We start from the raw sequence: 15957 nt of genomic DNA on the forward strand, positions 1-15957 counted from the left end.
AGAGAGAGAGAGAGAGAGAGAGAGAGAGAGAGAGAGTTAGGCTTTGTCACAATACAATGGCCATTGTGTGAGAGGGGGGAAAACAGAAACACGCGAGAGAACGCCCTTTATTGCAAAAAGATATTTTTTTCTTTAAAAAATAATGTTGAAAAGGTAGAAGTACTTTAATGCACTCTAGGACTAAAAACAATAAGCAAGCACAAACACACACACACAAATATACATATATATATATATATATATATATATATATATATATATATATATATATATATATATATATATATATATATATATATATGTATATATTATATATATATATATATATATATATATATATATATATATATATCAATGGGTACGCCAGCAGGGAAGCGCCATCTACAAATCAGCAAGGACACCAAGGCCAAAACCCGGAACAGCATTTTACGCAACTTTATTGGGACGTTTCGAGTGGTGCTCTCACTCGTTATCAGCCTACAAATTCAAATGATGACATTACAATTCTTATAATAAAATTCGCAATAGTACCGCAAAATTACTATAAAAAATTATAAGAATACGTTTAAAAGTTGACTAATCAAAATAAATAAATGAATAAAATAAAATAAAGCAAAATACAGAATTTAAGTCACAAAAACGAAAGGTACAAAGGCACAACAAATGTACTAGTCGATATACAAACCAGTAAAAGGCAGACTAAAAACACAAAAGTGAGGTTACAGCCACATTTCTAGCCAAAGAAAGCTTTATCTGGATGGAGTATACAACTTCTAAAATGTCGAGGTCTGTAGCAAACTGAGCAGTGATTAAAACAGAAAAATCATCAGTATGTAAAGGGTGACCGGTCTCCTCGCTGCGTTCTCTGAATGCACTGTACCCAGGCCTTGAAAGATAATTGCCTGTATGATATGACTTACCTATGTGTTCAAACCATCTCATCCAAGATGATCTGGTACTTATTCCAAAGTAAGTGGCATCACAACCACTACACTGCCATTTATAGATCAGATTGGACCGAAGGCTTGTAGGTATAGTGTCTTTAATTTTAAAGAAATTACCTAATTTATTTTGCAAAGTGAAATATATTTTGATATCTAGCTGAGGGTAACCAATGGACAAAATGGAAATTAACTGCTTTTTTAAATCGTAACTATGAGTTCCAGTAAAGTTAAAGGTAAATAAATAAAGGGTTTCTTTACGTTTGCGGCAGTTTCGGGTTGTTTGTTTACATATAATTTCGAAAGTTGTTTTCCAATATATGTATTGACGTAATTCAACGGATAGCCATTGTGTTTTGAAACGTGACCTTAGAAATTCCAACTCTTCATGCAAATTCAAAAAGCTGGAACAAATTTTACATGCTCTGGTTACTAGCGTCAATACCAAATTCAGCTTATATTTTAAAGGTGTAGCTGGTTGAAATTTAGACATAAGACCCGTGAAAGTACGCTTTCTAAAGATTGAAGTGTGAAAGTTATTATCAAGGTTCTTTACCCGAATATCTAGAAAAGCAAGTGTATGAAATCTTTGATTTCAGAAGTAAATTCTATTTTAATATGCTTATTGTTAAGGCACTCCAAAAAACGAGGAATCTGGTCACGATTCTTAAAAATTAAGAAGGTATCATCAACATACCACCTGTACAGTAAGGGCTTAAAATCTAAAGGACAATCGTCTACCCATCTTATCTCTATACAACACACAAACGCATTTTCCAAAGATGGTCCTATACTGGATCCCATGCTTACAACATCAGTTTGCTTATATCAAAACCGTTAAACAAAAAGTAACATACTTTGGTAGCGAAGTCTAAAAGTTCCTTTAACTGCGACAAGTTAAACGTATTCTTATCATTTTTATAGTAATTTTGCTATATTATTGTGAATTTTATTATAAGAATCGTAATGTCATAATTTTAATTTGTAGGTTGATAACGAGTGAGAGTACTGCTCGAAACATATCCCAATAAAGTTGTGTAAAATGCTGTCCTGGGTTTTAGCCTTGGTGTTATATATATACAACACACACACACACACACACACACACACACACACACACACACACATATATATATATATATATATATATATATATATATATATATATATATATATATATATATATATATACTGAATATCAGTGCACACTTTCCCAAAGTCCTCTATGTCTTCTTATCTTCAACTGCATATCTCTGGAGAAAACGACGAAAATCACTGGCATTATGCCCCATTTAATCCGAACAGCTGTTTCAGACACTAAATTACGGATTTTTTCAGGGCTATTCTAGTCTTACATCAGAATTACACCCCCATATGTGAGTATGTAGAGTAAAAAATTAAAGATTAAAACAAGAACCAGAAGAACGAAAATTAATAACAATAATTTCACGTATCAGGATGATCCTCCGTGAAGGTTCAGAAGACTGAACCCTCCGGCTCCATTGAAGATTGCCAACAGCCCAAAACTCCATTTTCTTCTGTTGGATAGGAGAATACAGTCTGAAGACACCTGGCCATACAGGGTGGGCTGCTGCAGTGCAATACTCGCCACTTCAACAATCACGAGTAGCATAAGGACACCCTTATTGTGAACCGATCTGACCCAATCTTTGATGAGGTCCTTCAGTGGTAGCTTCTTGTTATGCACATCCACAAATTACTAGTGAATGACCCTCTTATTTCTATGGGCTTGATTTTGTGTCCTTAATGTAGTTTTTGTGTGCCCTACTTAGCCTTTATTGAGAGGCTCACATACCTCCACTGAACAATGAATTGAAAACCACGTTGGTCTTGGGCTCCCTGGATCCCCTTATCACAAGGGTAGTTACCAGGATGGACCGACTGCTGCCTCATAGCAATGCTTTCTCAAATGGTACCTTCTGTGGTATCTTATTGACAATGATCCTGCAAAGGGTTCTTGCATTGTCTGTAAGATATATTATTAGTCAGCTTTATGGTAAACTGTTATTGTTTTGTTACTTTTTCCGGTGTTCCTGGCCTGTGTACAACCTTTCCATTTTCTTCCGTTTTACTTACCCTGTTATGTCACTGAGATATCCATTATTTGTCAACATCTGCCTCACGGGTTTCAGTTTTGCATAGATAGTTTACCATGTACTCCAGTGAGAGACAGCGATTCTAATGTAGGCACCAATGATGGACCTTTCGTGTAACTGGGCACTCGCTCCTGGCAAAGGCAGCGGCCTACGTTGGTATATTCTGTGTAGAGTGATATGACATACTGGGTTGGTTTATGTCGACAAAGACGTCAAGAAAAGAAAGGATCTTCTCTCTGCTGATCGTAAGTATAAAGTTGAGGACCAAATGAGTTTTAGGTGCATCTGCTGGCTTACCTTTGCTTTATTTGCTCCTCTGGTGGTGGTGGTGGTGTCATCCACATGTATGGCATAATTTCTTGGTTTCTGGTTGCTGCTGAAGGCTCTGTCTTTCACTTTGGCCACGTACATGTAACCAAAGAGAACTCTAAGCCTAAGGGGTAATCCATTCAAGTAACAAACAACAATTCTCATGTCTCTTCCTGGCATACATAAAAACTATGCAGTTATATATATATATATATATATATATATATATATATATATATATATATATATATATATATAGAGAGAGAGAGAGAGAGAGAGAGAGAGAGAGAGAGAGAGAGAGAGAGAGAGAGAGAGAGAGAGAGAATTTCACTAGTGTTTATTGATGATATGAATGCAAAGGTCGCAGGAACAACGAAGGTTTGGAGTATATATTTGGCAAGGATGGCCTGGGAGAGACTGCAAACGGAATGGGGTCCATTTTATTAGTTTATTGTTGCAAATAAATCGGTAACTGGAGGTACACTTCCTACAAAAGGGCATTCATAGATACACTTGGACATCACCGGGCGGCAATCGTAGAAAACCGATCACATAGCCATTAATCATGAGATAAAAACAGAAATTATATATATATATATATATATATATATATATATATATATATATATATATATATATTTATATATGTGTGTATGTATATATATTTGTGTGTATGCACATACACACACACACACACACACACATATATATATATATATATATATATATATATATATATATATATATATATATTCCATACTTAGTATATGAATAATGGCCAAGTTGTTGGCCTTACGTGAAAATGGCTCATCTGGAGCTTCAGAGCCATTTCTTTCTACAGATAGATTTACAGCCACCACTGGGCACTAATCTTCCTTGGGACGCGGTGCATTAGTATCGTAAGCTACTGGCACTTATTTGGGCAACAATGACCAGAAAGTACCATTTCCTACAACAGCAGTAGCAGTCAGTTCAAGAATGGCTGGCCTCGATTTTACATTTACAAAGGCTAAAAGTGGAGGTGTCTGTCCTAGGTATAATATTTGACTGACCTGTTTTACTATTTATGGGCTGTTCGTTCCATGTGTAAGCTCCGTTTAATTCGATGCCCCAAAGGCATATTTGCTCTAATCGTCTGGATCGCAACTCAAGAGTAACTACGCCGTCATTCCTTCAATTTCCACTGATGGGAAATACTCTAAAAAATAAGAAAAAACTCCACTTTACTGCGTTTTTCGGTGATTACATGATACCGACGAAAAGAAAACGAACGATGTCGATGCACTGGCATTCTATATTTTCATCTGCGGTCTAAATCGAGCAAGTTTAACATCAAATCAGTGAAACACGTCTTCACTTACAATCATGGTCTCACGCACACACACTCAAGAGCTCATAAGTTACATCGATTTGACGTACTACTTTGCTTCCGACATGGTGTCTCTCTCTCCCTGCCTTTCACACACCCACACACACGGTCATGCGAACGAATAAAGTATATCGATCAGACCTACAAAGATCCTTATCTCTCTCTCTCTCTCTCTCTCTCAAACAAATTACATCAGTCGTAACGACCTTCCAAGACAGTCAAAATTTTTAAAAAGTTAGCAACAACATCGTGCCTTAGAATCTAGCAGTTCAAATAGACCTCAAAGAAAACCTTACATAAAAAAATTATCTTTGATCAAAGAACTTACGTCAGTCTTCTTCCCAAACTTCTTAGGCGTGAAGCTTGGCACACCTAAATTATTTTAGGCGTAGGCTTGGCCTACGGAGTGTGTGTATGCCGAGAACAAAGGTCATTAACTGAGAATATTAAATTTTTATTGAGGGAGGGAGGTGTTTGTAGAAGGTAAAATGGACGGGCTATTTCTAGTCAAGGCCTGAATGAAATGGGAAAAGGAGAATCGATACACTCCAAGAGATTTAAAGTGAGGTACTAGCACCTTGCTAACTGGGCGGATACTAGAATGACCTAATTAAAGTGAATTATGTTAGTTAGAGAAAAAATGGCCAATAATTAAAAGACAAATGGCTAGGTGAGACTAAAAGGAAGTGAATACTACAATATAAGAGAAAAATAAAACATTAAAGCAAGAAAACCGTAACAAATTATTCTTAATGGAGAATTGGCATTATACTCAAGATCGGTAAGTCGCTAACTGTCTGTAAAAAAAATTACTCGTACTTTTTATAATTAAACTACCATTATTTGTTTCACACTAAACAAAATGAATAAATTATAAAAATTACCCTATTAATCTGATGCACAACAGACATCAGGTGAGGCAGACGGGGAACTAACTATTGAAATTAATAAGATGAAATGACGATATACCTGGAGAAAGCAAAAAAAAAAAAAAAAATAAGAGAAAGTGTATATGAGCAACAAGAGAGAGATGAACCACACAACAATAGCAAGAAATAAAACAAGATTAAAGCAACCAAAGTTAACAAATAAGACAAAATACTAATAAAAATATACTTTAGCGGCTGAGAAATATCAACCTGAGAACAGCAAACAACCCAACGTTCGCGCTTAATGCCGCCCACATGACCTCCCTAATAAACGGAGGCGGTACACTTTGCATTTTATCTACTCCCACTCCCCCACATGAATTTTACAGTTAACTGCCAGTTTTCACGACCAGCTGTGAAATGTTATCTCCACGTCTTTTTTTTTTGTTGTTGCTGTTGCTGTGTGACTGTATCAACGTAAATTACAAGCGAATGAATACCTGTAATGCTGGGAACGATCAGATATTTTATTATGAATATCTGATTTTCATTACAGTATTAGTACACCAAGGAATGGCATTTTCACGGTATCGAGAGCGGAAGATTTTGATAACTGAAGTCACATTTGCTAAATTTACAAGTCTGTAAGCCTCCTAACTGTTTCACAAAGTAAAAAAAAAAATACTCGGCAAAATTTTACTTAAAAAGGGAATAAAATTCACTAACTATATCAAAGCATTAATTAGATGCTGAATTATTCCGCCAGGATCTGCCTAATGCTTAAAAAACGACATTTATCTACTGGTTTCTAACAGTGTGACTACTTTACTTAAAGCTTAACAAATATTTGAAAGTCAAAGGAAACTAAATTTAACAATTTAAAATCGTGTGCAGTTAACAATATAAAAAGCAGAATAACCCGACGTTAACAAAGAATATATTGTATGCAAATTCCAAGTTTACCTCTAGCATCTAGCGACTAACCTCGTGGGTGAGTTTCATGGGAATGAATCCGTAGGAAAAAAAATCCCCAAAGGAGCCAAAAGGCTACAATCCATAACTTGAGTGAAAATCTCATCCTGTACATATGACCATTTATTCTGTCACATAATATCACAAGTAAAACACCTCAGCATACTCATTTTTCTTTTCCCAAATGCACCATCACAGTCGTATAACCGCATACGAGGGTTTGCTAGTGTGTGTGTGTGTGTGTGTGTGTATATATATATATATATATATATATATATATATATATATATATATATATATATATATATATATATATATATATATATATATATATATATATATATATATATATATATAATATATATATATATATATATATAGTGAGAATTGAAAGGGGTTCTTAAGTATACCTTAGTTTCACAGACCACTGAGCTGATTAGCAGCTCTCCTAGGGCTGGCCCGAAGGATCAGATTTATTTTAAGTGGCTAAGAACCAATTGGTTACCTAGCAACGGGAAATACAGCTTATTGTGGAATCCGGAACTAAATTATAACGAGAAATGAATTTCTATCACCAGAAATAAATTTCTCTAATTCTTCATTGGCCGGTCAGAGAATCGAACGCGGGCCCGGCAGAGTGCCTGCCGAGAACGATACCAAACCGGCCAATGAGGAACTTTGAAAGGGGTTCAATCAACCGGTACACATCAGTAGGTGTAGGGTGAAGGATCAGTCCTTTATTCCTTTTCTAAGTATTTTATTATTGCTGCAACGTTTCAAGACGTAAAAGTCCCATTTTCAAGCTATAAAAAGAGAAGACAATCGTTACAATAACAAAGCCGGAATAAGAATTAAGTTAAAAAGCTACACAAATAATATAAACGACAAGTATAAAAGATAGGGAAGAGTGACTACCATATATATATATATATATATATATATATATATATATAGAGAGAGAGAGAGAGAGAGAGAGAGAGAGAGAGAGAGAGAGAGAGAGAGAGAGAGAGATTAAAATGGCTTTCAGTCACAACTTACTCGTTTTAAATGCTATATTACTTTGTTTAAAAAACATTTACATCAGTATCCCAAAATCTGGGCCAAGTATAACCTTCCAATACAAGGAAGCGATTAATTCTCCTACAACAGATATTACTTGCTAAAACAACCCTTTCCAGAAGACAGCTACTTCGTAGAAAAAGTCTTTTTCGCAAACTAATAATGCAGACTGTCAACAATTTAAATGAAACGCTAACTAGTAAATTAGACAATTCTTCCAAAAGATTATATGATATTGAGACTCTGATGCCTATACGAAATGACATGCACCAAATGTCCCCAAAGGTAGCTTCACTATTGCAGTCCGCAGTCTCCCATTAAAAAAAACATATTATTGCCATTGGAGGACGTAGATACATAGAAAAGATTTTCCAAGTCTTGGAGAATCGTTGGTCATATAACTGTATGTTGGACCTATCCATTATCAGCTCTCTCTCTCTCTCTCTAAATATATATATATATATATATATATATATATATATATATATATATATATATATATATATATATATATACACATATATATATAGTATATATATATGTGTGTGTGTATTGAAGGGATTAAAGCTTAACGATTTCGTTTAGTACGTGTCCGAAAGAGGAAAAAACTGAATGGATGCAGGAAATGAAGAGGAACAAATTGAGATCGTGGAAATAATAATCAGAACACGGTTAGACATGCAGCACGAAGGAAACTAAACACTGGTGTCAATAAGTGGAGCCTCAAAACCCACCTGATATGACCAGTAAACCGGTCCACAAACCCATTTTGAAAAGTGCAGCTAGAGCCTTGCCAATTCTATTGGTAAATCATGTTCCGAAAATAGGCAAAAATGACATTCTAATATCATTATTTGAACCCATTGTTTATCATTACATCGGAGTAAAGTGTCACATATTCATCATGTTTAGGGAAGCCACGCAAATCAAATCCTGCACGATTTGATCAATAACTTTTTGACTTTTGAAAATATACAAAAAATATACCCACTTTCATTTGCGTGTCTTTGACGTTAAGTAATCATAAAACCACGAAAAAACTAAAATGAAATTTTACTGAAAATCAGGAAATTGTGGAAATTCTGTAAAGTTCTTTCAAAAACCAGACTGGAATTACTTTGCTCTATCTTTTATACGTGTTCCATAAAACAGTTTCAGTGTTTGTTACATTACAGATGTCTATGAATTTCATTTACGTACAAAATTTTCGCAAATCTTTTCTATTCTTTACCGTTCATAACATAAAGGGACAAGATTCAATCACAAAGACTGCACGAAACCCCTGCGAGAGAGAGAGAGAGAGAGAGAGAGAGAGAGAGAGAGAGAGAGAGAGAGAGAGAGAGAGAGAATGAAAGCTAATATATCCTGCATGGTTCCACGGCCAAATTCGAAGTTCGCCCCATTTCTTAGCTTGGAGACTACAAACTACTTCATCCACCAGGGCACTTTAACCCCCTCCCCGGATATGAACTGCAACACAGCCAAAAAGCTCACGTAAAATATATAACCAATAAGCTGTGTATTACAATACAGTCATAACAGAATTTACGTTACGCCACTATCCGGCTGTAGGTTAGACCAGCTGCTCACTATTGTCCGAGTAAGCAAGTTATTTGTGTCCTCAAGTTCACTAAGAGATTATACAGCACCAATAATAAGTTCTCGGATTTTGCCCTGCAGATTGTCATGCATTAATGATATCAAAATATGGGCGTTAATTGCATAACTTTTGGTTAATAATTATTGGAAAATACGTCTGCGAAACTGACACACTAAATCTTGCTGAAGTCATCTTTGAAACGTAGGATCAATGCCAACGTGCGGCCGTTTGTATACTATTGTCTAAATGCCAGTTCCATGAAAGTACTCCAAATTTTGGATAATTTTTTTGCTTGTTTTTTTACGTTCTTAAGAAAAGATATTATATCCATACATACACACACACACACACACACACACACACATATATATATATATATATATATATATATATATATATATATATATATATATATATATAAATTTTGTAGAGGGATGAAGTGCGGGAGTTTTACTGCACGGGATGTTCGTTCATGGATCGGCAGCTAATATTATGAAAATAGGACAATGGCCGATGTGTTGTTTTTCCTCTAGAGTTACCCCTTATTAATGGATACGGCGTAATGAGGGAAATTATATATATGTATATATATATATATATATATATATATATATATATATATATATATATATATATATGTGTGTGTGTGTGTGTTATATATATATATGTGTGTGTGTGTGTGTATGTGTGCGTATAAATATAAATATGCGGTAAAAACCTAAGCACACAAAAAGAAGGAAGGAAACTGAAACGGAAAAAATGAGCTTCGTTTAGGTAATCTTTGATAACACTAGAATGACCAACTTCCAGCAATATTCCTTATTTCAAATGAACCATTTCAGTCGTTTTGAATTTCAATAGTCATCTTTTGAATTTTACTACTTGTCTTAGGTCCTACAATACTTTTGTTGACAGCTAAATTTAACTGTGTTGGTCTCATTACTAATTTATACTATATCTCTTCATCTTTCATGTTAAGAAAATTACTTGAGCGTTCCAATGGCAGGCCTTCCAATCTCCTTTTTCAAAGGGAGAAGAATGCTCTTCAAAGGTAGTAATTCGTGGATCTAAAAATTTCTCACCCCCATTACAAGCATGCTGACAAAAACTTGCTCATATCCACTTTGCACATTTTCTTTCAAAATTACGATGGCACTCATAAAACAAAAGTCCTCTTGAATATGATCTCAAGGTACCTTGTGATAAATCGATTCTCATATACGACTAGAGTTTCTTATAAAACGCTTTCATATTAGTGACTACGGGAACTACGAAAATTTCTCCCTTCGGGTAGCTTGTCCGACGGTTACTGTGTAAAATCAGAAATGGCCTCTGTTGCTCGGTTCCGTTGCTGTTTTCTTCCTTTGCCGCCTAGATGTTCTTTTCATAGCCTGCTTCAGTGTCGATTTTATCTGAGTCCCTCCTCCTCTTTGGCTCCTTAAGGCCTGACTTAGAAGAAGAAAATTAAGATTCCATTCCCGTCGTTTTCGTGTTAAAAGAAATGTCCAGCCTCAAAACTGCCCGAGTATTGATTAACCACAATACCTTTGGAAATATTTATTGGTAGCTGGGGGGCGTATGGCCCTCAGCATTCCCTCTTCCCACTTTCGCCTATCTGAACTGCCTGGATTTTCTGAGTGCCGTTCCATCTCAAGTGACGTATTTAGTGGTCTTAGCGTGATGGTAACTATATAACTGTTTCTTCCCATTCACGGGTTGCGACATTGCCATGATGTTTCAGTCCTGGATTTTTAGTTCTCGTGCCTGAGTGTACACTGTAACAAACCTCGCCTGTTTCTTAATTTGTTCAACTTTCATTAATCGGCATATTTACCGACTGATTCATCATTGTTTTTTGTTATCGCGCAAATTCATTAAGCTTTAGTCACTACTTGTTACTTCTTTATTCCTTAATCTTTTATTTCCTCTTTCCACATGTGTGCATTCCGTTGTGATTCATTGACGAAATTAGGCTGTCAAGCCAACCACTGAGGCATTTTCGGCCATTCAGAACACCGCTCAGGCCAGAGGAAAGTGTTGAGTCGCGGTGGTTGGACAGCAAGATAAAAGACCCAGAAAATAAAGGAAATAAGGTAGAGAAAGATAAAAGTGGAACTGGGAGAAAACCCCACCGTTGCACTAACAAGTGACAGTTAGAGGTGCTGGACAGCAATACTGAACAAAAGAAGTAGATATGGAGGTAAATAAAAGGCTACAAGGTGGATGCAGATGGAGGCCGAAGGGGCGGCAAACACCCTTTAGTAATACCTACAGTGCGTCACGTGAGGCGCACTGACGGCACAAACCCCTCTATGTGATGTATTTCTCTTAGGTGAAGTCTTGCTGTGAAACATCATGACCTTTTGGCTTGTTTTATAAGAAAGTATGCTCAATAATAATAATAATAATAATAATAATAATAATAATAATAATAATAATAATAATAATAATAATAATAATAATAGCCTTCATGATATACTGAATAATATAATAATAATAATAATAATAATAATAATAATAATAATAATAATAATAATAATAATAGCCTTCATGATATACTGAATAATAATAATAATAATAATAATAATAATAATAATAATAATAAATTACTATTATTATACTGTGTTGCTGAAATTTAAAAAAAACCTACTCTATTCTTTATGAAGACCATTATGATCGTGTATGCTCTTGACACTGTTTGCAACAAATTTATTTCCCAATCTTAATTGAAGCACTGTTCATAACTTTCAAAACTAGATTACATCTACTTAGATATGTCTGCAAATGAATGTTAAAATCTTAATAACAAAAAATCGAGGTAATTTTTAAAGGTGGTACGATAACAGTTAAGTATTCGTAGCTAAAACAAACGTGCAAACACGCAAGGAGCATTCACATCTGAAAATCAAAAACAAACAGGTAACAGCGGTAAGAGAAACAAATGATGTGCAAAATGAGAGAGAGAGAAAAAAGAAAGGTAAAGCAGAAGACGAGGTAAATTTTAAACAATAAAAAATTATGTGAGAATATCAAATGGAACTGGTTGGACAGATGGATGGAAACAGGTAGAAGGCAGGTAAAATGACCTGGGTAGAAAGAGAGTAAAGAAATAAGTGAAGGGAAAGAGAAAGCAAGGTCAAAAGTACATGCAAGGAGGAAAAAGGAAGAAGCTCAGAAACAACAGAGGGACGCAAAATAAAACAGCAAAGTCAAGAGCAGAGGAAGAGAAAAAAATTACAAAATGAATACTTAAACGATAATTTTGCAAATTAAAGCTTTCAATGCAAGGACAGTTACAAAGGAAGTGAGAAGGTATTGACCAACGCTGATGAACAGAAATAGGTAAAAAATAAAAAATACATACCAACAATCCAAAAGCTAAATAAAACTATAAAAAAAAGGAATAGGCACCATAAGGCATAAAGCATGCTGACCCTGAAGAATGGAGAAAAGATGAGATAAAAAACAAAGAAAAGGAACAGGTTAAAGAACACATAGTTATAAGTTACAGGATGCGCTTAATTTTAGTAAGTGCAATGTTGCTGAGAAGACTAAAGAAATTTGGGAATACCTGTAAAGATGCTTAAGAAGAAAAGCTAAGAAGTCCATGGTAAAGAGCTGAACCTTCAACATAAAAGCTACAACACAGTCATAAGCAGTGAGTGTAGGAGGATTCAAGTACTGTATAACTAAGCTCAACGGAGTAGGTCATTTGTGAAAGAAAGTCAGGATATGAAGGCGGCATTTTTATGATGAGAAGAAGAATCGAACTAGAGAGAGAGAGAGAGAGAGAGAGAGAGAGAGAAATGGGGAGTGAGTTCGTAAAATGGGCTGCGCGCCAGTGTCTTTAATGCTGTAGGGATATAAAGGCCGGCGATATAATAAACCTTAGCACTCCAACACCAGAATGATTATTCACATGGGACATGTGTTCCACTATAGATTTTACTTTACAGGGAATCAAATAATAATAATTATAATTTGAATCGGTATTATAGTTCACACGATTAGAGCATGGCATAATAATAGTTAATCGTTCTCTCTCTGTATCAGTAAGTTCTCAGATACTGTAAAAGGAGGATCAATAAAATCAGACCGAGTGATAATGTGACCAGCTGAATCCCTATTTATGTGGTCCCGAAAAACCCCAGCCTTCTTTCCTAAAAAGCCGAGGTAGCTCCCTTTCCTCAGTACTTGGCGTCCTTTTCCCATAGCCCGACATCTTCTCCTTGCACCATCATCATCATCATCATCATCATCACCATCATCATCATCATTTCCTTCAGCTCCTACCCAGCCGCCTCCGCCCCTCCTCCAAGAGACATTTAGCCGTCGTTTAAAGAGTGGCGGGGAGCTCGTCACAAGGGGTCTCATAGAGCGACCAAAAGTATCGTCAAGTTTAAAAGCTTTTGGAAGTCAGAAGAGGATGAAGACTCAAGCTTAAATAAACTTCGCTAAAGCTGTTGAATGGCAGTTTCAAAAAGAGAGGGTGACGGGTGATTGGTTGGCCCCAAAGAGAGAGAGAGAGAGAGAGAGAGAGAGAGAGAGAGAGAGAGAGAGAGCGACGGGGACCAGGCCACTGATTGGGTGAGTGGTTGTGGAGTTGCGCCGACAGACTAATTACCGATTACCTTCAGGTTAACTTTCGTTAGTGTAGCCTTTATGAACTGATAGACTAATGTTTTCCATAATGGGTAATTTCAGATGCCTGTGCCCACAGGAAGATGCAAACAGGAAAATTAGTATGTATAAAACGCAGATAATTATATATTTCTACATATAAACATTAAATTATATATATAGATATTTGTGTGTGTGTGTTTGATAAGAAGTGGAAGAACATATAAGAAGAAAATTCATAAAAAATTGGTTAGGGTTAAAGACTTGAAAGTTGAAAAGTATATGAAGAGTGCAGAGTTCCAGGATACGGTCACATAGGCATCAAGGAACATTCGTGGTTTTAGGTGAGCAGGTACAGGGGGTAGAGCTGTTGGTGATAGAATGAGGAAAAGAGAAGTTTAGTAAGGTGACAACAGAGATAATATGAAGTACAATTCCAAGACAGAAAGGAATGCATTTTACAGGAGTACAATGAAAAGGCAAGGTTGCTAAGACGAAGACAAGTGAGGAAAATAAGGTATATAATAAAAAAAATTATGACGGTAAGCAAGAAGTTTAGGAAGAATAACAGTTGTTCTATAAGTGGGTAAATGAAAGGTTAATCAGCAGATCCGTATCAGAATCTATGATGCAAATGGAGAGATACAACTGAACAAAATCCAGGTCAATTCAGTTCATATTTTGAAGATGACTGTGGAAGACAGGAAGGGCAGGGTACAGCTGAATGCAAGAGGGAAGGGCTAGTGAAGTTTGAGAATGCTTAAGGAAGTGGGTACAGAGGATGTAAGGAGGGGTAATTAAGGATTGAAGAATGGAATGACTCCAATAGCTGACAGGACTATAAAGAAAGAAATGCTGTAACACAGCAGTGAAAATGTGATTGAGTGCCTGGCCACAGTTTGTGAGGTATGTCTGGATGTGGAAAATGTTCCAAAAGGAGTTGGTGAAAGGGATAATTTTTTCTGCGTATAAAGTTAAAAGCGATGGGAAAGGCTGTAAGGATTATAAGGGCTTAACATTACTCGTTATACAAGGGCAGGTGTATGGTAAGGATTTCACTCAGAAAGCAAGACGAATGAGACAGAGGGATAGATTGATACTGGATAAGGAAGACCAAAGAGGATGTGTATCAAACGTTTTTCTTCGGAAATATGTGAAGGTTTTTAGCAAAGAGGAAAGGCTATATGTGCCTTACACAGGCCTGGAAAAAGCATACACCAGAGTTGATAGCCTTTGGGAAATAAAGCAGAGAAGATAAGTTTCTGAGTAAAAAGAAATTATTTTAAAAATAGAATGTTAACCTACAAATATCGTTTAATATCCAGTTCAATATAACCTACCCCCTCTCGCTCTCTCTCTCATATATATATATATATATATATATATATATATATATATATATATATATATATATATATATATATATATATATATATATATATATATATATATATATATATATATTATATATATATATATATATATATATATATATATATATATATATATATATATAGAATATTATGTTAAAAATCTAAAAAGAAAATCGTTTTCATTTTCACTTCATCCTGTGTTTGCACGTATTGCCTGCCATCCTATTTTTCTGCCAAGCTGACACCAGTATTAACGTTATTATTGACGTCCTGTGAGACATAATTTCTTTAACCATTTTATCAGCCATTTTCCTGAGGCCTGTTAGTAAAATCTGTCTGTCTATCTGTCTGTCTGTGTGTGTGTGTGTCTCTCTCTCTCTCGCTCAGGAAAAGGTCTATTTCGGATATCTTGGCTTAAGTCCTTTACACTGGTTGGTACTGTGGGGGTAGGAGGCAAGGCAACTGCTGCCTTCATTCTTCCAGTATGTATGTATATATATATATATATATATATATATATATATATATATATATATATATATATATATATATATATATATGTGTACACATATACATATTCTGGTGTAGAGCCTCGATGGCTCAGTTGGTTACAGCAGCAGCTTCGGACTTCGTAGAGGTCTGTGGCGCGAGTTCAAACCCGCAGCCGACTGATCAAAGAGGCAGACACTTTGCTATCCGTGTAGACATCCCGGGATTATATATGTAAT

Source organism: Macrobrachium rosenbergii, chromosome 3 (genome assembly GCF_040412425.1).
Source record: "Macrobrachium rosenbergii isolate ZJJX-2024 chromosome 3, ASM4041242v1, whole genome shotgun sequence".
NCBI classification, from domain to species: Eukaryota; Metazoa; Arthropoda; class Malacostraca; order Decapoda; family Palaemonidae; genus Macrobrachium; species Macrobrachium rosenbergii.